Here is a 24,358-nt window from a genome sequence, read left to right as displayed (position 1 = left end):
GATTCAGAATGCACTGTACTACAACTATAAATGACGTAACGTGATATAGTAAAACAATTACTAACCGGCAATGCACATTTGCATTACTTTAAACGACAACTTTACCTGTTACTTACCAGAGTCGCCTATATCTTAGCCGAATGACAGCAGGCAAGAAGGCGGCGCGTTTTCAGTAAGATACCGGAGTTAAACTTATTTGCAGACAGTTTTAACACAAACACTGGCAGCCATTAACTCATAGGTGGCAGTAAAGCTGAAATGACTCTTTCTGTGTTAAAAAAATGCAACACTGTCATTTTGATACTTTTTTTGTTTGTCTTTTACTCCCATTTGTCTGTCTCTGGTTATTGACGTTTAGGAGAGTGCCAAACACATTAACGATGCACATTTTTCAAATAAAGACAGACACAACACTAAAGAGATGAGAAAGACACAGTTGAATATGTAACATGCGTTTTATGCAGAAAAATAGTGTAGTTAAAACCATCTGGGATTTAAGAGGTTAAACTCAATTGGCTTGAGTGAAGCCACGCCCTCTCATAAGTGAAGAACAGGAATATTCCGGTTTTTCCAGGTTGCCTGAAAAAATGTAGTCACGTAGTTTTCTTAGACGGTGAACAAGCTGTATTACAAAGAGCAAAAGGTTTTTTCTTTTGGAGATACACCGAAATATTAAAGAAATATTCAGAGAGCGAGACAACATTGGTTGTGATGGCTGAACGTTTTTTCCTGCTACTAGTCACCCATGAGGCACGGAGCAGCCGCGTGAGCACATTTTGACCAGAGGTACATTTTCCTTATTCGCTAAACGTGTGTGCAGTAAAGAGGCACAATTTAGTAATTTGGTTTAGAAATATGTGTATTTTGAGTGTATTATATAATTCAATACATTTCGGTATTGAAGTGAATGTACAATTCTTTATGCTGTAAAAGAAAGGTAACTAATACTTATCTCTCCGGAGTACCTGTTAAAGAAAGGTTATTTGTTGATTAGCCCACTTAAAAAAAAAAATTGGTTCTCGTACTTGTTTGTAGATTTGCATTTTGTAAATTCCTCGTGTTTCAACATGTTTTAATACACGTTCTTTCTAGATATATATTTTAAAATCTTGGTTGTTCATTTAGAATGGAAATGACAAACAGAATATTGGTTTCAAATAGTATCATTTTTATATTCACGAATGAAACATCAGTATCCAAATCCATGGTTAGGAAGGCATTTATGAGATGCACATGGATCAAGGAATTTACATTCTTGTACTTTCTTACATTTAATATATTTGAAACGCAACAAACTGGAAGAACTGAGGAGGCGTACTAAGTAGGTCTGCTCTCTTCGGTATGTATTTTCAAATATGTATTTTCTTACATATTTGAAAGTTCAAACAATCAATCAAATAAAAAAAAAAATCCCTCCCCCCTGATCCACCCCCTCCAAAAAAAAGGACATTATGTGTAAAAGTATTTTCTTTGATATAGTGTCATATATTTGATTAATTATAACTGTAATGATTAGACAGAGTGACTGATATAGTAAATATTGTAGTGTATTATAATACCTGTTTGCTTACGCAGGTCAGGTCCTTTTAGCGGGAACCTAAACTTCCTGGAGCTGCATTCGAATATCGTTGGATGTCGATGGTGAGTCACCCAAGGAACTAAACCGATTCTTGTGTTGACAACTCATATTCATTTAACTACCGGATTTGTGGTAGGACTGTTAAATTGTTTTATGCAGTTTACGTAACTAATTTGTATTTCATTTAAGTTGTTATATACTTACCCTTTCTTCACCTGAGTGGAGTTGGACTAAGAAGGGTAATCAAAAAACATATTGGAACTGGTGAACCTAAATCTAAAAACATCCCTAAGTCTAATCTACGGCCAATTACAATTTAATCTTGACATAATTGGTTATTGATTCTAAATTTAGCTATGAAAGTCTAAACATACAGTAACTAAACCTAAAATAGGGTAAATTGGTTAAAGAGGAATTTAAATCTAGTTTTAATCAGAGAAACTAAGGGTATAAAACTGAAGCTCACAGATTCAGTTAATGTGTATTTTATGTTTGGTTGTGCATTTTATTTTCTGTGTATGTCTTTCCATTTTTCATCCCTATCCATAAAGCTGGAACTGGCGTGAACAGGAAGTTGGGGGAGGTACTCAATGGTAGGGCTTCACTGCACTTACTCAGTACTTCCTCTACAGCTTGTAGCAGGTGCATGAACCAGTTGAAAATCTTCACAAATCGATTTACTGCTTTAAGCTGCGGCGCTTTATCACAGCTACTAGCTGGCAGTGCCTTTGGAGTGAAACCCTAGGGTGTTGGTTTAACATGCATCAGTTAAGCAAACCAATCCCATACATCCATCCATCCATCCATCCATCCATCCATCCATCCATCCATCTTTTGTTACTGTAATTTTATAGGAAGGGTAAATACCAGTGACCTCAGCAGACCAGCTAATCATCCACATCCCACCAGTTTGCAAGTGGACCAACCTTTGTGAAGAACTTGTGGCCACGGATATTCTGCGGTGACGGGCGATCCCGTGGGTCGATTTGAAATATTTTGCCCATCAGTTTCCCAGCTTCAATACCGAGGTTCTGGGGTAGAATAAATTTAGCTTCTTTGATGTTCTTTATCATTTCACAGCGATCGTCGTGATCGAATGGGATTTCCCCAACCAGAAGCTGGTACCTGTAGTAAGAAAGGCAGCAAAGGTGTTTGAGGTCTTTCACATTTGACATAAAAATGCTGTGCTTCCAAAAGAGCAATTCCTCTCAACTGTGTGCCAGTATTCATTTTTCTTTTCTATTTCAAGTAGAAAAAAAAAACATATTTATGTATGTTAGACGCATGTCTTCTTAAAATGTTAGACAGATTTTATTAGCCATGCTGATCTTTGGCCGGGAGGAGGGTTGATAGGGTATACGTACATGACACAGCCCAGTGCCCAGACTTCTGCTTCCGTTCCATGGCCCTCTCGTTTCCACACTTCTGGAGCCATGTAACATGGAGTACCACACACTTTTCTACAACACACACAAATGGAAAACGTTAAGCGCACATGTGCTTTAGCTTGCTGTATAAACAAATTTGAAAGCTTAGCCAGGAATTCTGCAAAAAACACCTACTTGTCCCTCGGCTCCAGCTTGACCGCCAGTCCAAAATCCCCGATTTTCAGTTTCATTTTGTCACTGACAAATAAGTTTTCTGAAAGACAAACAAATTTGCATTAAGGATAGACTCAAATACTTTGCCAAACTGCAGACTTTACCAAATTGATAAATGAACACTACACAGAAATCCAGACGAGCTACACTCGCAATGCCATGTGAAATGCCAGCATTATTAAACAGAGAATTGAGTAAAGCGTGAGTGCATGTACACATATCGAACTAGATTTCCCTATGGACATAATATTGCCGGTAGATGTGTTTTATCCCCGATATCAGCTGTTGAATGTAATAGCGGACTTCGGGGTCAATCAGAGTCCCGCGAGCTTTCAGGATGTCACCAAGTGTCTGGGCAGGGAGAAACAGGGGCAGCCTGATCCATCACAAAGTCTTTGCCTTAGTAAGACGTCTATAAAAGTCAGGGACTCACCTGCCTACTGCACAACTCCATGAAAATATACATGAACAGATCGTCTTCAAAAGAATGGGAGAAGCCCACAACGTTCTTGTGCCGTGGTTTTTTTCAAAATTTCCACTTCTTGACACACCTGAGTGAAATATCAAACACACCATCTCATCAAGTACTGTAACAGGGAAATGCAGATAAACTGCAAAGAGGGATGACATTAAGCACAATCCATACCACATACCTCCTCCAGTCCCCAGGAATGTGGAGGTATGACCATCACAGCAAAGGTGTCACCACTTTCAAGGTCGGTCATCTTGTAGCACTTGCCACAAGCACCCTAAAGAACATGTCAATAAAGGGCATTTCTGACTGACCCTGTTCAAGCATCTCCTCTCCGCAGAAAAAGATCAACTGTAATCACTTTCAACAACAACTTTGTGGTGCACACCTGTCCCAAAAGCGGCCAAGACAGCTGGGCAATTTGAACTTGCTAGATGGATTACATCACCACATTGAAAATTCCATGGACGGAAAAAGAGGTGAACTTGCTAAGACATTGCAACAAAACACGGATAAAAACTTTCATTACAATCAACTTCATTGAAGAAAAAAAACCCATCTCCGTTATGTACACCAAACATTCAGTTTCGGTAATGCAGTAACACATGCTCAGGAATAAAGACTTTTATGTAGTGTGCAGTGACTATCACATCATATGTTACTGCGGCTCTTTAGGCACTCAGCTATCGGTCTCACTTTGTCATACAGAACAGGGATTCATTTCCTGGTGAAAAACTTCCTATGTGGTATGTGATACCTCAGCTCCAAGATGTGGAGCAGTTATCTATTACACCGTAAGGCTGGATATTTTTACAAATAAAGGCAGCAATGGTGTCGGTTATTGCCTTAGAACGAGCTGTTAGCTGGCAGGGTGTGAAAATTAGGGCGTTTATTTTTTTTAAAGAGTTTTGTGTTATTTGAAAGCATTGTGAAATGTAAAAAAAAAAACAGTAATGATATGATGAAAATGGGAATACTGACGTTGACAATGCCAATATAATATTTTGGTATGTTAAGGCATGTTTGTTCTCTGCTTTAAAGAAAGGGGGATGTGTTGATATGTAGTGCAGTACCTTTGGTGACCAGCAGAGAGACCTGGAGGGTTGGGAGGAGGTAAAGACAAGGGGTAGGGAGACCGACGGCACAGAGCAGGTTGTGGGTTTGCATGGAAGATGTTGGTGGTTAAATAAAAGTTCATTGTTCATGAAACAAGGTCTCTTCAATGACATATGAACAACACAATGTATCTCTTCCTTCTCATGATAATCTGACTCGCCAAACACCAGCTCGCGCGACGTGGCCGAGGGACTTGAGGAGAATTATACACTGACAGCAGTGGAGATGAGAGCGCACTTGAAATTATCAGGTAAGAGAGGGTTAATCGAGCAAAATGTACAATTATTGGTCAGAAAATGTCGGTCAAATTTCTAAATAATTATGGCGTACGAATAATGATATATCCGTAAATCGTATTTTACCGATTTAAAGATGTTCATTATTCATTGTATTGTCACGCCCCCCTCGGGAGAATGCAGCGGCAGCAGCCACACCTGAGTTACGTCAACTCCCTGTTTAGTTCTGCTTGGCGCTGCATTATATGCAAGGTACTGTTGAGGGTTTTCATAAGAAGTACAGGGCGGTCTTCCTCCTGTCTACCCCGATCCGGTCCATCTGCCTGCTTTGCTGCCATCCCATCCCATCCCATCCTGATCCACCCGGACCTCTCCCTTGTACTTGTCCTGCGTCTCGCATGCCACCTGTAGAACTGGCTTTTGGACTCGATTGTACTTGCTGATTCCAGTCCTGTTTGCGTGTTCCCAACAATAAACCCCGTACAGTACGTTGCCTTCTGTGTCTCTACCATCCTCCGGGGTTGCATGTTGTGCAATACTGTAGTAGCTTGGATTCAACCATTAGATGGCAGTAGTAGCATATAGTTGGAGGGAAGTAGAAGAAGGCAAGAGAGGGAAGTTGAGTGTTTGTGCGTTGTTCCCGGAGCTGATAAGTTAATAAATATTGAACCTCTTGCCATCCCCAAATGTGTCTCGGCTGACTCTCAATATATCAAAAGTACATACCGTCTATTTATTTATGTCTGCCCTTCAAACCGCTAGATTCCTTCACTAAGCAGGAAGTTTGTCACGACAGCTGACACCAAATCTCCTGCTGAGCTGGTTCAGACAGAACTATCCTCAATTCACCACGAGGGGGTGCCAACGCAGCAGCTTAGTTCTATTGTTTTGCTTTTTCAAAGACAGTTTTTCTCTTCACAAAAGGACAACTTAACTGAATAATGCACTTTCATAGTAATTGTTTTTAATCCGTGTTAATGTTCTGAACAATGACTACTAAAGGTTCTGTAAGGTTGTCCCACATACTATGGATTTTAAGTTTTTTATCAAGGTGTTAAAACGTACCATCTATTTTCTGCTGAAAGTTGCCAGTCCTGTGTTTTATGTCTAGCAATTTGTACAGTTTCTTCAGTATGGCACATAAACACATGCCATCATCTACAGTATGAGAATCTCCTCCAGAACTCTGCATTTCCTCAAGATTTTTTTGTAATATTACATAGGTGCATCTCATGAACCTTAATTTGCCAAGCATGTATTGACTGGGCACAGTACAGTGGTGCAATTTCTGACAATGAAAGAACATCATGGACCCCTACTCCCCATTCCTTAACCCGATCGAGGGGCTCTGCTCAGCATGGAGTTAGAAGGCTTACGATCGCTAGCCACATGCTCAGATGGCCCTGCTGGCTGACATGAATGCAACATGTGAGGACATTACAGCAGATGCCTGCAGAGGCAGGTAAGACATTAGAAAAGATTCCTTTTTTTCTTATATTTTATTCTTTCTGTTTTTTCTTATGTACAAATACATAAGTGCACATTAGGATGCTTTTTCACTATTACGTAAGTTCCCATGTGAACAGCCAATCAGATCAGCCTGATGTGTGTCTTGTTCCTCTCTGTTTCCTGCCCTTTCATCCCGACCACGACCATGATCTCTCACTTAGCAGCAGAGCAGTTTATTCTAAACAGTGGAACCGCAAAGATGTTCAGACTCTTTGGTCTTCTCATTTTCATTAGTAGGGTTCTATACTATTAAATCATATTTTGGGGGGATTTTTATATATCCTGTACGATGTGATTAGTGTAATAAGTATTTGGCCATTTAATCTTCATCATATGTAATAGGTATTCTGATTATTATTATGATATTTATTTATTTGTTTGTTTGTTTGTTTGTTTATTCATTTGTGTTTCTCTCTTTTTCCAGACACTTCACTGGCTGTGGATGTTGTTCAGCCCAGCTACCTGATGAGGGTCCAGCATGGAGACAGTGTGACCCTGACATGCTTCCGTCCAGAAGATATTTCTTTTGCAGTTTGGTTTTAGCAAGCTGCTGGTCAGAAGCCCCAGCTCATCGCGAAAGCACTTCTCTACGTACCTGGTGAATTTTACAAGGAATATAAAAACATAAAACGTTACTCCTTACTGAATGCAGAGGGGAGTTTTAACCTCACTATTTCTAACGTGGAGCCGTCAGATTCTGCAGTGTATTATTGCGCTGCTCTGTTCTATAATGAAATCGCATTTGGAAATGGAACCTTTGTCATAATCACAGATAAATGAGATTCCAACTATTTTCATATTTGCTTTATTAAAGTGTCAATAATATTGTCCTTTGACAAACATTTTTGACAGTTGAGCTCTGTGTCAATATAAAATTAACCAACATAGTTGATGTAGATTGCGAGCATTGGTCCTTGAATGTTTTTCTATATACAGCATTAAACAAAAACATTTATAAAAGCTTTCCAATTAGAATTATAAACTTTTTATTATTATTACACGCATAAATAGCTGAAATATGTAAAAATAAGTATACAAGAATACAAATTAATAGGAGGCATTAAGTATCATCTTACTTGTGTGAAGTGGATTTAGTTATGTGTATACAGTTATGTGTTGGACCCCTCCTGATGTTACATTTATACATGAACATGCACTGCATCACATCATTATACAGTTTGTTACATTTATACATGAACATGCGCTGCATCACATTATTTCACAGTTTGTTACATTTTGCTTGCTGTCAGAAATCTTCAGCCATATGGAATCTTCAGATTTGGAAAAATGTTACACATTGCAGCCTCTTTCAAATAAATTAAAGGAAAATGTTTACATTTCAGTTTTGAGTTGATATATATATTACTGCGTAAAAGTCTTAGGCGACAAAGAAAATATATTCTTAAAATTTTTTAACTCAACAGTCAGTGTATATTGTCTCAGAAAGACATGCTATAATATAAGAGTCGGATATGCACCATTCAGAACTGGTTTGAGAATGGACCTTAAATTTCAATTAATTTTGTTCATCTGAAATAAAGTTGAATCGCTGTTGAAAACAGGATGCAGAATTACAATTCATTTTTGAATTTAAGGAAGCAGAATGAATACGTATTTGAATTCAAATAAATTCATATACATACAGTACATATAGCTACAATATAGCTTTTAGCTATACAGCCAAATATTTAAATATGAATTACACATAAGCACATTAACATTGTTGTGTATCACTATTATAATTTTATTCAGAATGAAATAATGCAACATTTGAAGTGTCACCTAAAACAATAATTATACTGTCATTTTGTGCACCATGGTGGATCTGCTCATAGGAAGAGCTGAGTGTCTCTCCTTAAAAGTCAGTGTTGGCTGCAGTGACTGCAGTTTCTAACCTAAGAAACGTCCCAAACACTTTTCCTGCATCAAAAGTCAAACTAGTGCCTATTCCTGCCATGAAAGCTTCACATAATGTCACCGATACCTGAGCCAACCATGTTTATCAGAGGATGCCAACCCTTTGGCTGCAGCTTTCTCTGCACAGGCTGAGAGAGTTTTCAGTGTAGCAGGAAAAGATTTCAGGCCAGACGATTGCAGATTAAATCATGAAACCTTTGAAGATATTATGCTAATCAACTGTAATATAATAATAAATGTAATCATGTTTATTTGAATAAAGCATAATTGCATTTGCCATGATGTCTTGCTTTTTGCTGTAGTGCTATGGTAGAAAGGAAAAACTTTCCTTTCAACACACAAGAAAATAAATAGTAGAAACCGCATGAAACCAAGTAATTCCTTTTGCGGTGCACACTTCTTATTTAATGTTTAAAAAATAGACAAACAAAATGGTCAACATAAGCCAGAGGGATATTGATAGTCACGAAAATCATGAAAATATAAAATACACTTTACACACTTCATTTCTTTACATTGAAATTAATTAAATTCATCTACCTTCATGCACTAACATGAAACATATGATTATACAATTATAATGTTTGTTCTTATCATATAATGTTTGTTATTGTCATGCCCATGCAGGCGGAACCCACCGAATAGCCCGTCTCGATCACGCCCACATGGGCGGGACCAGCCAGGTGCTCCGTAGAACGCTTAATGACGGAATGGATTTAAGCACTGAGCTCCATCGGGACATTGCGAAGTATTGAGCCATGCTATTGAGCCATACCGAGCAATCTATTGTCTATCGTCTACCCGTTGCTTCCTACCTGTTCCGTCCGCCCAGTGTACTTACCTTGTCTGTTCCTCTTCCTCTTCCCAGACCCGTTCCCGAACCTGAACCTCTTGCCCCGCTGAGACCGGCTTCTCCTGGTACTCTTTCCCTGTGTTGTCGTGTCCCGTGTTTGTTCCTCTTTCGGCTTCGGACACATGCTTCTGCCCCTCGACCATTCTCCTCGCTTAGCCCCTTTCATTGCTACGTACTAGTGCTGCCAATAAAACTTCTGGCTGCGTGCAAATCTAGATCTCCGTTCCACTTCTTGGGCCAGTGTTACAGTTATAATATAATCTTTGTTATCATATAATGTTATCAATGTATATTAAAGCTGTTAAGGTATGTTAGGATATTAAGGTATACGAATTACATGGTGATTATGAATGTTATATGAATGCATTGTAAATGTATAATGTAGGTGCAGTTAATGTAAAGTGTTACTGAATATATACTAATAAATAGTTATACAACAAAAAGAGACAAGAATGTCAACTATTCTCCAAGAAGTTACTTATTTTATGGATGGATAGAACAACATGACATCCATTCCAAAATATTTCTAAAATCGGCAAGAAATATTTTTCAGGATCTGTGTTTTCCATTGTGACTCTCAAAGCGCTGTCATCATCAACATTTTGCTTTTCAGGTAAAGACTCCAACAGCAAGACTGTGGTACAGCAGCCTGTGTCTGACACTGTGTCTGACACAGACTCTGTGAGTCTGCAGTGTACGATAGAGACTGGGAGCTGTGCAGGAGAACACAGTGTTTACTGGTTCAGACATTGTTAGAGTGTATCTGTGTATTTTATCATATTATTATCCTCCTATATGTGTACGTGCAACCCTTAACAACTAACCCATGGCCCAGAAAGGGTTGCAGACAAGATGTCCTCACAGGGGCCTACCAGATTGTGACGCAGGAATAAGAGACCTTGAGAAAGGAAACAGATTCTGTCAACATAGCAGGGGGCCCACCTTGAGATATGTAATGCTTTGTATTAACCCTGTTTCACGGAGGCCTCACACAGCATTGACTAGTTTAAAGACAAGACCCATGTAACCCCTCCCCTACCCTATAAATAAAGAAGCCAAGGGACTGTCCGGTGTGACACTCAACAGAGGCGCAGATACTGTCTGTTGCACCTGAAGTGGGCACCCTTGCGCAAGTAAAACAGAAAGACGTGTGCTGTCTCGATTATTCCTGGGTCCTAGAAGTGGAAGTGTGTGAGTGGTAAGCTGCGGCGCTTCCTCACACAGGAGATTGTAGGAGTGAAAGCTACGGCGCTTTCTCCAACATAACTAGATTGTAGGAGTGAAAGCTACGGCGCTTTCTCCAACATAACTAGATTGTAGGAGTGAAAGCTACGGCGCTTTCTCCTAACATAAATTGGTCCTTCGAGCCGGATCCGGAGAGAGATACCAGAGGGCGCCGACCAGTCCGCCGACGAACGACACCGAAAGCTGTCGACAGTCTCGCTCATAGGGAGTGAGTGAAAGACCTGCGACGTGAATTCGCCACAGGCCGGTGGTTAGAACTGTTCCCGGACGGCTGGGCTGGCGCCTGACGGGTCCCCGGACAAGAACTAGAACCACTTCGTCATAAAGGAAGGACCAGGTGAGAAGCACGACGCTGCAGCAGGGAAAGCGGGTGTGAGTGAGAGGGCATCAGCGGCCCCATACACCCGACCTAGGTGCAACAACATACTGGTGACCAAGGGAAAAAGGACGGATTTCACCCCTGAAAACTGACACCGCTGTCTCTTTAGAGGACAGTAGAAGGCCGTGCCAGTGTCCTCCCGAGGTCTCATGCCAGGGACTTGCACTTAGGGGTTATTATTTTTTGTATATAAAAAAAAAATGGGGCAAAGTCAAAGCAAGGTAGAATTAGCGGGTGATGAGAAATTCATGGAAAGGTATAAGGAGGGGGCAGGAATAATAAGCAACCAAAAATGGCGGAAAAAGCATGGGTTTTCAGGAACCCTGAGTACAGAAAATATTCTGAGATTACAGACAGAATTGAAATTAGAAATGATGTCCGGCCGCTGTACAGGCAAGGACAAAGTACAGAAAAGACGAGAATATGTCTTATCCGATGTTTGGTTAGAACAAAGCAAACTCCGTGATATAGCCAGAAAAAAGAAACAGGAAAAGAAAAAGGAGACGCTGCAAGCGGCCCTTGTTAACATAGACGAGGAAACACCGCCGTCTGCTCCCCCGCAGACACCAACGGACGGCCCACCAGTACTACAGCATCCCCCACCATAGCATAACATGCCAGACCCCCCACTTCCTGCTGTGCGGGGAGCTGAAGGAGGGAGTGCAAGGCCACACCAAACGAGAGCGACAGACCCGCATTTACGAATGCGAATAAATCCCGAGAATAAAAAAAACACAATGGTACCGTTCGGATTCCGAGGATGAATCTGAACTGCTTGCTCCCATGGTAGAAGTTGCAAACCCCCGTATAGCCCCTGGCGAAGGAGGCCAAGCCTCACCAGCAACAATATTAGTATACCGCCCCTGGACAGCGGAAGATAGGGCTGCTGCCCTAAAAGGCATTCCACCCATAGAGGATGGAGTACCTGAATTCTGGTCCGCCATGACTGAGTTGCAGGTCAGTTTTCACCTAAATGGAAGAGAGCTGTTCCGCTGTTTTAGACAATTACTTAATCATAAATGGGGCCGGGTGGCTGGAGACTTTACTGGACAAGGAGCAAACAATTTGCCCCTCGGTCACGATGACCCACAATTACAACAAGCATTGGGCGACTTGAGACAGAGACTAGAAACAACATTTACAAGACGAGTTGATTACGGGAGAATAGCCCAATGTAAGCAAAAGGAAGGCGAAGAGCCAGAGGATTTCTTGGACAGGGTACGCCCGTTGTTCAGGACAAACTCTGGGATTCCTCATGGGGAGGACGAGAACGGGGTGTAATAACAACAATTAAAACGGGCTTTCCTAGCAGGGTTAAAACCTGAAATAAAGAAGTATATTGATAAATACTGGGTCCATCAAAACACAGGTACAGTGCAGCAAGCCGTTGAGTATGCCCAACACGCTCAGAAAGCTAAAAAAAACTAAACCAGAAGCAACATTCGTAGCCCGAGGAGATCAAATAGTGGCGTATGCAAAACAGAAATACAGGAACAGACAAAACCTCGCGCTGATATTGCACTAACTCCAATTCCAAGCGCCATAACCTTATTTGTCGATGGCTCTGCAGCCAAAGACAGATACGGGGAAAATAAGGTTGGATACGCAGTTGTGACTAAAGACAAAGTAATAGAGGCAGGAGCCTTACCATCCACATGCTCAGCCCAAGCAGCAGAATTATACGCTGTTATCAGAGCCTGCGAGATATATGAAGGGCAACAAATTACAATATATACGGACAGTCAATACGTGTTTTCTGCAGTACACCACTATGCAGCAGTATGGAAAAATAGAGGATTTAAAAGCTCCCAAGGAACAACCTTGACACACGCAGCACTTCTACTTCGATTGTTAGACGTTGTACAAAAACCAAAGACACTCGCGTTATGTAAATGCAAAGCACACCAGACTGATAATTCAGAGGAAACGAAAGGCAATGCGTTTGCTGACCAAGCCGCAAAGGCAGCAGCCCAGCAAACGCCAGAAAAAACAGAGAAGGGGTTATTCCTTATAGAACAAGATGTACTATATGATGCACAACAACAAGCTCCTACGTCAGAGAAAGACAAGTGGATTTCGAGAGGAGCCACACAAGAGAAAGACCTATTCAAATTAGACGGAAAACCTATCTTACCCCGCAGCCTGTATAAAACCGCCGTGGTTGTGAGTCATGGGGTAACCCATGTCTCAACAGGAGGGATGGTACATATAATACAACAACATTTTTACACTATAAATTTTTCCAATTTTGCAAAAAACTACTGTAGAGCATGCCTTATATGTTGTAAACATAATGCGCAGGGCAATCTAAGACCCAAACGAGGCCAATTCCCTAACCCTACACAACCGTTTCAGGCAATACATATGGACTTTGTGGAATTAACATGGTCACAGGGAGTGAAATACTGCCTAGTGATAATAGACACTTTTTCAAAGTGGGTGGAGATATACCCAGTAAAACACTGTGATGCAGTCACAGTGGCCAAGTGTCTGGTGTCCCATTTCTTCCCCACATATGGAATACCGGAAGTAATACGGTCAGATAACGGATCTCATTTTGTGAACAAGGTGCTAGATTTATGCTCACAAACATTGGGTTTTGTATTAAAAAATCACTGTGCATATCATCCGCAAAGTGCAGGTTTGGTGGAAAGAACAAACGGGACAGTAAAAAATAGATTGAGAAAAACTATGGAAGAAACAGGCAGACCGTGGCCAGAATGCTTAGCATTAGTAAAACTGTGGATGAGAATAACACCCAGCACCCTGGCAATCTGCCAGAAGCGTCTGTGTCTACTTTACAGGAGACGGTGAAGCCTGGGGATTGGGTGCTGATAAGAGTACTACAAAGGAAAGACTGGACCTCACCTCGGTGGGACGGGCCATACCAAGTCCTCCTGACGACACCAACAGCCTTGAAAATCGCGGAAAGACCTTCCTGGATCCACAAGAGCCACTGTAAGCTCATTCAACCCTTACCAGATGCCTCATTCGCGGAGTAACAGTGGAAGTCCGCTACAAAGGCACGAAGAAACAATAGGTTTTCGTTGTCTCAACCCGGTGAAGAAAACAGCTGAACTGTACTCCTTTAGGATGGCTCTGGTAGGGTGTCCGTGGTGGGCTAAGGGAATATTGGGAAGTCTTTTCTGTCTTATGGTAATGTTGATTCTATGGCTGGTACCAGACACTGAGGTGCAGGAGAAGAAAAGGTGGACTCCGGACGGAGTGAACCTCACTAGCATAAAAGGAGACGAAACCCATCCATTCCTACGGAACTATTGGTATCGATATGTATATGATGTGGTATCCAATAAGAATTTGACTAACTGCTACGTTTGTTCTGTCATGCCACACCACAGCGAAGGACCGACCCTATATGGGGCTACCATGAACATATCACAAGCTAAGTGTGCTTCTTCATTCGGTGGGGTCGGATATCAACATTCTGGCATAAAGATAAATGACACAGACACATATGCTCCCGGCCTACGCAATGGCACATGTGACCGATTATTTTGGATAGATTACAATGTGACAAAAACCAATGTTACGTTCCCCTTTTCTGTTCTAATGAATCGCGACCCAGCAACTTTTAATCACACTATATGTTTTAATCAAATGAACGGTACTCGCCTTATGGGGAACACCACAAATTGTAATCAGATATTCATTTCAGGAGAAGGCGCCCCAAGCAGGTTGTCAGACCCCAGCAATGGTACTTACTGGGTGCAAGGAGTGGCCTGGCTATGCGGAAATAGAGCATATTTTGTGTTGCCGCCCAATTGGTTCGGAGTATGCACACCCATCTTTGTATCAGACCATACGTTTGTAATAGTACCCCAAGAACAGAACTCGCGTGAGAAACGACACGTCTCGGTTGAACCACATGACAGTGTGTGGGGAACAGATGTCCCCGTAGACCAAAAACTCTGGACCACAGGAGGGAAAGTGACGCTCTCCCTCTTTCCCAATGTGGGTGTTGGAAAGTTGCTACTCCGTACTGAAACCCTAGCCTATAGGCTAGGTCTTTTCATGAACGCCTCTGTTATCATAGATCAACAACAAAATGAAGAACTAGATATAACCAGGCAAATGGTGATACAGAATCGCATGACGCTAGATCTCCTCACTGCAGCGCAAGGAGGAGTGTGCGTGCTGTTGAACCAAACCTGTTGTACATACATTCCTGACAATGTGCATTCACCCAACATGACTAAGGCAATGCAAAGGCTGAAGGACTTGCAAATTGCTATGACCACCGACACAAGGACGCAGAACGACTATTGGATGTCCTGGTTCACTACCGGGGCTTGGTGGTCCATATTACTCAAATTGAGTATACCATTTTTTGCATTCTTTGTGATGTTCTTCTGTTGTTGTATCACAGTGATACCTTGTTTTCGTATAATGATTAATTCTGCCCTGAGCTCTGCTTTCCGAGCCCAGGAGAATATGTTTTTGTCCCTCACCCAAAACATGGAAACAGATGCAGATGAAGAGGAGCAGGGGTGGATGCATGACGCACCATGACGGACGGGCCGAAATCCTCACCGGCATGGCCCAGTCCCGAAGTTTAGAGATGCTACACCCTTGTCTCTTTTTATATCACAGCAAATGTATAATTAACATGATAAACAGGAGGGACTGTTAGAGTGTATCTGTGTATTTTATCATATTATTATCCTCCTATATGTGCACGTGCAACCCTTAACAACTAACCCATGGCCCAGAAAGGGTTGCAGACAAGATGTCCTCACAGGGGCCTACCAGATTGTGACGCAGGAATAAGAGACCTTGAGAAAGGAAACAGATTCTGTCAACATAGCAGGGGGCCCACCTTGAGATATGTAATGCTTTGTATTAACCCTGTTTCACGGAGGCCTCACACAGCATTGACTAGTTAAAGACAAGACCCATGTAACCCCTCCCCTACCCTATAAATAAAGAAGCCAAGGGACTGTCCGGTGTGACACTCAACAGAGGCGCAGATACTGTCTGTTGCACCTGAAGTGGGCACCCTTGCGCAAGTAAAACAGAAAGACGTGTGCTGTCTCGATTATTCCTGGGTCCTAGAAGTGGAAGTGTGTGAGTGGTAAGCTGCGGCGCTTCCTCACACAGGAGATTGTAGGAGTGAAAGCTATGGCGCTTTCTCCAACATAACTAGATTGTAGGAGTGAAAGCTACGGCGCTTTCTCCAACATAACTAGATTGTAGGAGTGAAAGCTACGGCGCTTTCTCCTAACAGACATGGATCAGGAGAATCCCTTCCTGGAGTCATTTACAGCCACGGAAACAGCAGTGATGAGTGTGAGAAGAGCCCTGAGGCTGGATCTCCTACACGGAGCTGCGTCTACAGCCTCCCCAAGGGGAACCTCAGCCTCTCCGATGCTGGGACTTACTACTGCGCCGTGGCCATGTGTGGGGAGATGCTGTTTGGGAACGGCACACAGCTGGATATAGATGATAACACCCAGTGTGGGGAGATGCTGTTTGGGAACGGCACACAGCTGGATATAGATGGTAACACCCAGCGTGGGGAGATGCTGTTTGGGAACGGCACACAGCTGGTTATAGACGGTAACACCCAGCGTGGGGAGATGCTGTTTGGGAACGGCACACAGCTGGATATAGATGGTAACACCCAGCGCGGGGAGATGCTGTTTGGGAACGGCACACAGCTGGATATAGATGGTAACACCTAGTGTGGGGAGTATATCTGCTTCTGTTTTGCTTTTTTTTTTGCTATTTGGACATGAATTTATTTCTTATACTATTTGAAGTAATGTAATTCCTAATTTAAGTGTATATGCACTTACATTTAATTACATAATTGTTAATTTAATAATCTTGAATATATTAATAAATGTTAAAATGCTAAATATAAAAAAATGTGCTAAAAATGGATAACTTCTATCTACTTTAATTTATTATCGATTTGATGTTTAAGTAATGTAATGTAAGCAAATGGGAAATGTGTCTCTATATCATTATGCTGAAATCTATCTCTTTGTTACAGGCTTTCAGAAGCTGCTGGATCCTCTTCACTCTGGCTTGCTGATAGTTTTATCTTGCAGCATTATTCTGAACGTTGCTCTCATTTATATAAGATGTAAACTGACCTGTACACACTGTGCAGGTACGCTGCCCGGCTTTATGCACTCAGAAGAAGGACAAAATGTAGTTTTTAACAAAGACTCATGTGCTTATAACAGAGTAGAATTGTTTAATACTAGATACAATTTTCGTATTGGAAAACCACTGGGTTACCCTCTAAAATCGCTTATAAAATCTTTCCTTATGTATTTAAAGATTTTTGTAAGATCTTTGTGTTTTCTTATTAAATCTTTAGTATTTTGCTAAATATACTGAAATATACAACACATGTTGCAGTAAGTTGCATATAAATAACATTTATTAGTCTGCCTGGCCCTCCTGTCCCCTCCCCAGTGTGGCCCTAATGAGCCACTCCATTACTCGTTGTCCCATCGTTAGTTGTTGTATATGCCTGTCACTGTGCCTGTCACTGTGCCTGTCACTGTGCCTGTCACTGTGCCTGTCACTGTGCCTGTCACTGTGCTCATCTTCCCGCATCTTTCTCTGCCCCTGGGTCTTTCCCCTGCTTGTTCCCTGTTCTCCTGTTTGGATCCCTCGTGGTTGCATTTGGTTTTCCCAATAACTGTCAAAGTTTTGCCTCAAAGTTTTGCCCTCTCCGTTCACCTTACTCCAGTCCACAGGTTGTTCCTTTCCTTGTTGTGACACTTCAAATCTCTTGAAATATTTGTATAGCTTTTCTACTATACATAACATATCATACAGTACTAAACAACACATATCCAAACATACACTGAAATTGACAGAAATAATTTTTACTAAGTGTTAATTTCCTCCCAAAATTAGGAATATTATCCTACCATTGAATTGTTATATTGTGTGAAATTATATATGTTAATTTATTGTATATTTTAAACAGATCAGAAAAACAGTGATTTATCAAAAGTGGAATGGTCACATAAGCAGGTATGGTATCAAAATCAGCAAAAAAATTCCAACTGACTTCCATCCTGGGATCAGCATTTAAGAGCAATTTGTACATGTAAGTGATAGCAAACCGAATTGATCCATCCAATTCTGCCATCTTTGTCTCCACAGTGCTATGACGAGGACACACTGAATTATGCTGCCCTGAACCTTAAGAAGCCAAAACCCAGGAGACAGAAGAAAGACGGGAATAATGACACTCTGTATTCTGACCTCCGCTACAGAGATTATGAATAAAGATGCTTCTCATTCATGTCAGTCACACAGAGTGTTCAGGGTGTAGCTTTAATAATGTTCAGAAGGTGGGCAGGGGAACCAGTGCTTCTGAGACTGAATCATGGGATTTTACGGAGCCCGATCCTCGTGTGTGCCACGCCCCCCTGATTATCCACATGTGCTTCCCTGATTGTACCCAGCTGTACCCTGTTGTCTTGTCTATTTCAGTCCCAGTCTTGAAAAGTGACATACAGCTGTAAGCTGTTTTGGTTTGTTTGTCTGCTGAGTGCTTCTCTGCAGTGCTGCAGATGTTTCCACTGGTTAGATGCAGCTCAGGAAGACTGACCCACTGACTGCACTGTGTTGGGCTCACTTTGCAAACAGTAAAAACCACACAGAGAGAACAATACCTGCTTCATTTAAGACCCTGTTTGATCTCTACCTCACCCAGGTCACGCTTTGAAGTAGCCCTAGATATCCAAACAATCTACCATTTTCATTGACGCAGTACACCTTTGACACATGAGTACTACACACAACAGACCCTGTACATTGAATATAGAATGTATAGCTTTCACAACAGAGCACACCATTTATATTATTTATATATTGTTCCCATTTCTAATGGCATGCTTTTGTCTGCGTGTTGAAAAACTCCATTCATCTATCTTCCAACATATATGATGGTCAGGGAGAAGTACTGATAGGGATCTAATATTGATAAACATGTAATATTGGCCAGCAATAATGACCATGATTGACACATACTGATATTATCGTGTCCTGCAGGATGGGGCTGGCCAGTTAGTAACAATTAGCACCTATCTCCAATAGGGCATCTCTCTCCCCTAGGATTGTCTGTTCTCTGTGTCCTGAGGAGGCTTATGTCCACGTACATCACAGCATGAGGTCTCCCCCATTACCCACCCCACACACAGGACATGGACCCAGCATGAGGTCTCCCCCATTACTCACCCCACACACAGCGCATGGACCCAGCATGAGGTCTCCCCCATTACTCACCCCACACACAGCGCATGGACCCAGCATGAGGTCTCCCCCATTACCCACCCCACACACAGCACATGGACCCAGCATGAGGTCTCCCCCATTACTCACCCCACACACAGCGCATGGACCCAGCATGAGGTCTCCCCCATTACCCACCCCACACACAGCACATGGACCCAGCATGAGGTCTCCCCCATTACTCACCCCACACACAGCGCATGGACCCAGCATGAGGTCTCCCCCATTACCCACCCCACACACAGCGCATGGACCCAGCATGAGGTCTCCCCCATTACCCACCCCACACACAGGACATGGACCCAGCATGAGGTCTCCCCCATTACTCACCCCACACACAGCGCATGGACCCAGCATGAGGTCTCCCCCATTACCCACCCCACACACAGCACATGGGCCCAGCATGAGGTCTCCCCCATTACCCACCCCACACACAGCACATGGACCCAGCATGAGGTCTCCCCCATTATCCACCCCACACACAGCACATGGACCCAGCATGAGGTCTCCCCCATTACTCACCCCACACACAGCGCATGGACCCAGCATGAGGTCTCCCCCTTTACCCACCCCACACACAGCGCATGGACCCAGCATGAGGTCTCCCCCATTACCCACCCCACACACAGGACATGGACCCAGCATGAGGTCTCCCCCATTACCCACCCCACACACAGCGCATGGGCCCAGCATGAGGTCTCCCCCATTACCCACCCCACACACAGCACATGGACCCAGCATGAGGTCTCTCCCATTACCCACCCCACACACAGCGCATAGACCCAGCATGAGGTCTCCCCCTTTACCCACCCCACACACAGCACATGGACCCAGCATGAGGTCTCCCCCATTACTTACCCCACACACAGCGCATGGACCCAGCATGAGGTCTCCCCCATTACCCACCCCACACACAGGACATGGACCCAGCATGAGGTCTCCCCCATTACCCACCCCACACACAGCACATGGGCCCAGCATGAGGTCTCCCCCATTACCCACCCCACACACAGCACATGGACCCAGCATGAGGTCTCCCCCATTACCCACCCCACACACAGCACATGGACCCAGCATGAGGTCTCCCCCATTACTCACCCCACACACAGCCCATGGACCCAGCATGAGGTCTCCCCCTTTACCCACCCCACACACAACGCATAGACCCAGCATGAGGTCTCCCCCATTACCCACCCCACACACAACGCATAGACCCAGCATGAGGTCTCCCCCTTTACCCACCCCACACACAGCGCATAGACCCAGCATGAGGTCTCCCCCTTTACCCACCCCACACACAGCACATGGACCCAGCATGAGGTCTCTCCCATTACCCACCCCACACACAGCGCATAGACCCAGCATGAGGTCTCCCCCTTTACCCACCCCACACACAGCACATGGACCCAGCATGAGGTCTCTCCCATTACCCACCCCACACACAGCGCATAGACCCAGCATGAGGTCTCCCCCTTTACCCACCCCACACACAGCGCATGGACTCAGCATGAGGTCTCCCCCATTACCCACCCCACACACAGCGCATGGACCCAGCATGAGGTCTCCCCCATTACTCACCCCACACACAGCGCATGGACCCAGCATGAGATCTCCCCCATTACCCACCCCACACACAGCGCATGGACCCAGCATGAGGTTGCCCACGCGATCTCCCCTTTACTGCTCGAGCAGAGCACACGCACATCAACAAATGTCAAGGCATTAAGTGCATTCAAACAACTTCTCAGGACAGTTATAGGCTTGTCAGAACTCGCCCTCTAGTGGTTTGGACACATACATCCAAGTTTTTAATAGAGTAAAAGGACCTCCAATAGAAGAAACAAACGTGTAAGATCAAACAAAAACCGCTTGTTAAATTCCAAAAAAGACAAAACACACATTTTCCCATAAAAATGACTGTCATGCTCTCAAATAGCTTGCTCACTCATCGCAGAAAAATGTCAGTTAGCATTCTGTAAACACGTGCTGTGTTTTTCATCTCCAGAGTTTTTGAAGAAAACCACTGAATGAAAAGTTACCCTCGTTTGAAAGCTTGATCTCCTATGTATACGAATCAATCACTGTCATTCTTCGTTGTCAAGTATTTTTAAAATATACGCTCTGCTTCCCTGCAAGCATATCAATTTTTACGCACTGAACCTTTGCCCATGGTTATGTTTCACTATAATAAACTTTTTGTATGAACATCAAATTACAGTGTCACTTGTTTTGTCCAATAGAGGTGTGTCTAAGGTTTGAGAAATGGTATGGGATGTGCTGATTCGCCATTGTTTTTCGCACTGGGGACAGAAACGCGCAAATGCTTCTCAGCCGGCGCAGTATCTGTGGGAGTGTCTCCAGTTCGCATTGCACAGATAATCTCGGTGAGTTTTCCCAATTATTTTCGCACAACATTTTTGAGTGAAGAAAAATGGCTCGGAAGACGTTCATGTTTGAGGAAGCACAGAACATGATTTTGGAAGTGAGGCATCCATCGCTGACTCCATTGATTCGATGGAGGTGGACGCTTTTTTGCACGGAGAGGATGCAACATTTTGCTCTTTAATTCTATAGATTTTTATAATTCCGTGATTCAGCAATTCATAATTAACATTTGCTTTGGTGACAATTGTATTGTGGTACATTGGGAAAAGTTACGCATCGCTTTTGTCGGGCTTTGTTTGGGCAAAGTTACGTGGGGCATTACTCAGGCTTTGTTTGGGCAAAGTTACGTGGGGCATTACTCAGGCTTTGTTTGGGCAAAGTTACGTGGGGCATTACTCAGGCTTTGTTTGGGCAAAGTTACGTGGGGCATTACTCAGGCTTTGTTTGGACAAAGTTACGTGGGGCATTACTCAGGCTTTGTTTGGGCAAAGTTACGTGGGGCATTACTCAGGCTTTGTTTGGGCAAAGTTACGTGGGGCATTACTCAGGCTTTGTTTGGGCAAAGTTACGTGGGGCATTACTCGGGCTTTGTTTGGGCAAAGTTACGTGGGGCATTACTCGGGCTTTGTTTGGGCAAAGTTACGTGGGGCATTACTCAGGCTTTGTTTGGGGATAGTTACGTGGGGCATTACTCGGGCTTTGTTTGGGCAAAGTTACGTGGGGCATTACTCAGGCTTTGTTTGGGCATAGTTACGTGGGGCATTACTCGGGCTTTGTTTGGGCATAGTTACGTGGGGCATTACTCGGGCTTTGTTTGGGCAAAGTTACGTGGGGCATTTGTCGGGCTTCGTTTGCATAAAGAAAATGTACATATTTTTGTTGCCTAGATCCTAAATATTTTTCCTTTTTCTTTGTTTTAGCCCCCAAAGCTTCATCATCCTTACAGTCATCGCCAGAAGAGGCAGAAGCCTCTCACACAGAAACGCTTTCGGGCGCAGCAGGACACAGCAGCAGTGCTTCCAGAGCCACAGAAGCAGATGTGCGTCCCAGTGGCCATCACTGACACTTCTGTTGTGGACTCCAGGCAGAAGGCCACACAGGGCAGGAAGTACTGTGTGCACTGCCACTCCGAGAAGCTAAGCAACAAGACAATTTACAAATGCTTAGCATGCATTGTGCCACTCTACATAGTTGCAGACCGAATCTGTTTCACAGAGTGGCATTTGCAGAAAAACACATAGAGGTTGTGGCAGTGCAACTTGAAATTTCTTATGGTGTTTTGTGTGTGAATAATAGTTTTTTTCCCAGCATGTGTGGTGATGTTGTGTGACAAAATGTTTCTTATGACCCATGGGTGGTAATGCATTTATAAATAAAGAGGCTATCCCAAGAAAGTTTTTCTGAATTGCTAAAACACATTTCCTTAAATCTCCTCTCCTTTAATCAAACCACTAAGCACAAACGCTCAAATACAAGCTAAACTCACAAAACCTTACACTCGTCCTGCAAAATCAAACAATCTTCTCAAAACTACAGTATATTATCTTTGCCCAAAGACAAACACTGCTTTCAGATCATACATCAAGCCTATGGCTTAAATAAACACTACTGAACAGTCATTACACACTAAAGGACAAAGCCAAAAAGTAAACAAACGAGAGGCATATTACAGTAAAATGTTGTGCAACTGCCAAGCCAGAGTCACAGAAGAATATTCATTCTGCCTCATCACCATGTCTCAGGGCTGGGACTAGCGATGCTATCCCTTGTTGGGCGATGCAGAAGGTATCCTCTGTGTGACCCATTTGTACCTTGATGTCGAATTTCAACTCCAATTCACCTATGGCACGTATTCTATGTTCTAGTCACTGTTTGGCTTCTTCAAATGTTTAGAAGTGTGTGCGAACAATTTTAAGTCATTGTGTTTAAATGTTTAAATTAACCTTGGCATATTTTTAGACTGGGGGGGAAAGCAGAGGAAAGCCCTTGACAACACATGGAGAACATTCCAGGCTCGGCCCACTGTCAGGGTCCATGGCTGGCATAGTTCATGAACTACAAACACTCAGATTCAGATCCCACCTATAGTGGGATCGTCGTAAAGTAGTGGAGAGGATTGCCGTATAATGAACTCCCATAGATAAATGGGGAGGTTAACTGTTAGGCTGAAGAAACTGTTATTAATCATTTTGTTATCACTCCTGTATGATCAGCAATGAATGTAAATATGTATATACATTATTTTGTTTTCCTCTACCCTCATTCTTTAGATTATATTAATAATAGCATTCCCACCTTAGCAAAACCAGAACTTTCTCTTCTTGTTCTCACCTCCCTATTCTGCGTGACTCTTGCGCCTCCCACTGACTATAAATAAAGGAGCCAAGGGGAACCACCCTTTGTAACACATTCTGCTGTAGTTTGCATTGCAGTGAGTGTGGGTACCCTTGCAAGTAAAACTATAAAGTGTGTGTCTCGTAAAGTGTGGAGTTGGCGTGGAAACGCCGGGCGCTTTCCCCAATATTAACTGATAGTGCTGCAGTCCAACATCCATAACATACACTTCTTCATGATTCTACTCTTTCCAGCTGTCGGATTAGGCCGTGGTGGCTTTATGGTTAGGGAAGTGCACTTGTAGTTGAAACACTGTAGGTTCGAATCCCTGACCAGCAAAGCCTCACTGAGATACTGACCCCCAAGTACTGCTCCCTGGGCGCTGAATTTGCTGCCCCCTGCCATGTCACATATGGGTTAAATACAGAGAACGCATTCTGTAGTGTGCA

The 24,358-nt window shown here is 43.1% G+C and overlaps 1 long non-coding RNA gene across 6 annotated transcripts; it reads left to right on the top strand.

Annotated features, from left to right (window-relative positions):
• The first annotated feature begins 493 nt into the window (after positions 1-493).
• Positions 494-10,428, top strand: LOC125722724 (uncharacterized). 6 transcript variants are annotated; one of them, XR_007386535.1, is made up of 6 exons: positions 494-786; positions 1,576-1,641; positions 2,131-2,172; positions 2,434-2,555; positions 2,660-4,778; positions 4,939-10,428. It is a non-coding gene; the product is annotated as an uncharacterized LOC125722724 (long non-coding RNA). The 6 variants fall into 6 exon arrangements; XR_007386533.1 differs by having other exon boundaries at positions 2,434-4,778; positions 4,939-7,111; positions 9,058-10,428; XR_007386532.1 differs by having other exon boundaries at positions 2,434-4,778; positions 4,939-9,348; positions 9,897-10,428.
• Positions 10,429-24,358: the final 13,930 nt, after the last annotated feature.

This window comes from Brienomyrus brachyistius, unplaced genomic scaffold (assembly GCF_023856365.1).
Source record: "Brienomyrus brachyistius isolate T26 unplaced genomic scaffold, BBRACH_0.4 scaffold41, whole genome shotgun sequence".
NCBI classification, from domain to species: Eukaryota; Metazoa; Chordata; class Actinopteri; order Osteoglossiformes; family Mormyridae; genus Brienomyrus; species Brienomyrus brachyistius.
This window is presented reverse-complemented; position numbering and strand designations above follow the sequence as displayed.